Raw genomic sequence first — 2,416 nt, 5'->3', positions numbered from 1 at the left:
CGTGGTGCTCGAAAACATAAAGTAGTGATCAATGAGAACAAGTGTACGTGTGGAAAACCAATCATATACCATAGGCCTTGCTCCCACATGATTATAGCCTGTCGCCTTAGACGTGTTGACCCTGAGGTCCCTCCCCGTATGGCCGCGGAGTTCTCTTTGAGGAACCTAATGAGCACCTGGAATCCTCAGTTCGAGCCATATCTTGACAAGGCATTCCATGATTACCTTGTTTGGTTTGGTCAACGAACAAGGCTTCAATTGAGGCCCGCTTGGACGGAGCAAGACATTGCTGACATTGCGAGCGAGGATGAGGGCAACAACCCATATGACCAAGCTACCCGAGAAGGCAGGCAAGTTGAGATCGCCCCTGCGTTAGCCAGAGCTGTAAGTGATACAACTATTTCAATCTCTGAGGTCTTTACTGTGATAGAGACATAAATTATTGTTTTTGTTGCATAGAGCATGGAGATAATGAGGACAGTGGCCGACCAAGGAAGGGCATTGATGATTCCTGTGGGCGATCCTGATGAGGCCTCCATGTTACGACAACACATTCAGGTAGTCTTCTCTCATTCAGTTGATGTTACATCTTTATATAGTTTTGCGACCAACCCCACTTACTAATAGTGCTTTCAAAATGCAGCGTGCCATGCATCGCCTACGAAAGGTAGCTGCACGCCTTGGATGTAGACGTTCCCCGGATGTGGCAGTCCCACAACAGCTTGGTGCTGGACCTTCTACTGCACATGTTGGAGGGACTTCATCTTCACATGGTGCACATGGTGGCATGACTTCTTCTTCACATGGTGCAGCAACTACTGCAGAGGGTGGTCAAGGACATGGTCATTATGATGATGAAGTTGATGAAGGACAGGGAGAGTATGATCATGAGTATGATGAGATTGGCATGTCCCAGCTTGGAGATGCACCCCAAGGAACTCAAGGCCCCTCCGGTTCTGGACGTCCACATAGGACGCTCAGACCAGTGGACAGGTACACTCCAGGTACCTATCCGTTTGGGAGGGGAAAGCGTTACGCTCGCTGTCCACGTTAAGGTAGAAGGAGCGATAAAAGATCCAAAGACTTCATATGCTTTATTTTGTGCATGGACTATGTATGCATTGGACCTTGTACTATGTTTTGGACTATGTTTGTTGATTGATGAAACATATGTATGGACTATGTTGGATGTTGAATGTGTTGGACTATGTTGGATGCTTAATGTGTTGGACCTTTTGTATGTACGGATGTTGAATGAATGTGTCTGTCGGTGTGGTCATGTGTTATGTGAATGTGTGGAACGTCGCCATGTTTCATGTTTCCAGCTATTAAGGGCCTCCGTCGCAACTCACAAGGAAGAAGGGGTGTCATCATCCCCATCCTTCACGTTACGATCAACCTCTGTTGGATCCACGGTGACATGTTAGGAGAGTCGGGGAGCTAGCGAAGGGGACGCAAAGGGGACGAAGCACGCAAAGAAGATCCACGGTGACATGTTAGGAGAGTCGGGGAGCTAGCGAAGGGGACGCAAAGGGGACGAAGCACGCAAAGAAGAGATGATATATTGGTGAACCCAGGGGCTCGGTGTTTAGTCATTTGACACCAACCCCTGGTACGTACTGGAAAGCAATTCACCGAAGCGCCGAGGTGCCCAAGCTCAGCGTTTAGTGATTTCACGCCAACCCCTGGTGCTTCCTGGAAACCCTTGCATCGAAGCGCCGAGGTGCCCAAGCTCGGCGTGTTATGACTAAGCGCCGAGGTTCGGCCCAAACCGGGCCACGGCCGTTTCCAAACCCTAGGGTTGGCGTGGGCCGCCTCGACGCCGAGCCTCAGCCCAACTCGCATAAGCCGAGCCAAACCCTAGGGTCGGCGTGGGACGACTCAACGCCGAGCCTCAGCCCACCACACGGCCGCCAAACCCTAGGGTCGGCGTGCCCTAGGGTCGGCGTGGGCCGACTCAACGCCGAGCCTCAGCCCACCTCACACACCCCAAACCCTAGGGGAGCCTCAGCTCAACACGTAAACGCCGACCCAAACCATTTGGTATATGTTGCGATCCTATTTGCATGATTCAAATGAAAAATCTTTCTCAACGATTCCTCTTCGACTAACACGAGTTATACTAATAAGAGTAGACAAGTTATATTTATGTTTGTATATTTGTTCCTGCAGGAAAAACCGATTGTTGGTTCGATTTCAATCCCCTATTTTTAGGGAGACTCAAATCTTTTTATTCAGTTTGGGAATCAACCATAGTACATGAAACTTAGAGGTAGGTAAACTGCAATTTATGAAATAGCGGAGGCACAACGATTACACTCACATCAAAAGTAACAATGGCATGTCGCAAACTAAACCTAGCATGTCTTAGGGGATTGAAAGAAACAAGTGATACAGACATTACAAAGGGAACACA

General features: G+C 49.0%; 1 long non-coding RNA gene across 1 annotated transcript; it reads left to right on the top strand.

Annotated features, from left to right (window-relative positions):
* The first annotated feature begins 223 nt into the window (after positions 1-223).
* LOC136475577 (uncharacterized) lies at positions 224-1,035 on the top strand. The gene is made up of 3 exons (XR_010763214.1): positions 224-384; positions 460-558; positions 644-1,035. It is a non-coding gene; the product is annotated as an uncharacterized lncRNA (long non-coding RNA).
* The last annotated feature ends 1,381 nt before the right edge of the window (positions 1,036-2,416 follow it).

The sequence above is a fragment of the Miscanthus floridulus genome, chromosome 8, assembly GCF_019320115.1.
Source record: "Miscanthus floridulus cultivar M001 chromosome 8, ASM1932011v1, whole genome shotgun sequence".
Classification (NCBI taxonomy): Eukaryota; Viridiplantae; Streptophyta; class Magnoliopsida; order Poales; family Poaceae; genus Miscanthus; species Miscanthus floridulus.
This window is presented reverse-complemented; position numbering and strand designations above follow the sequence as displayed.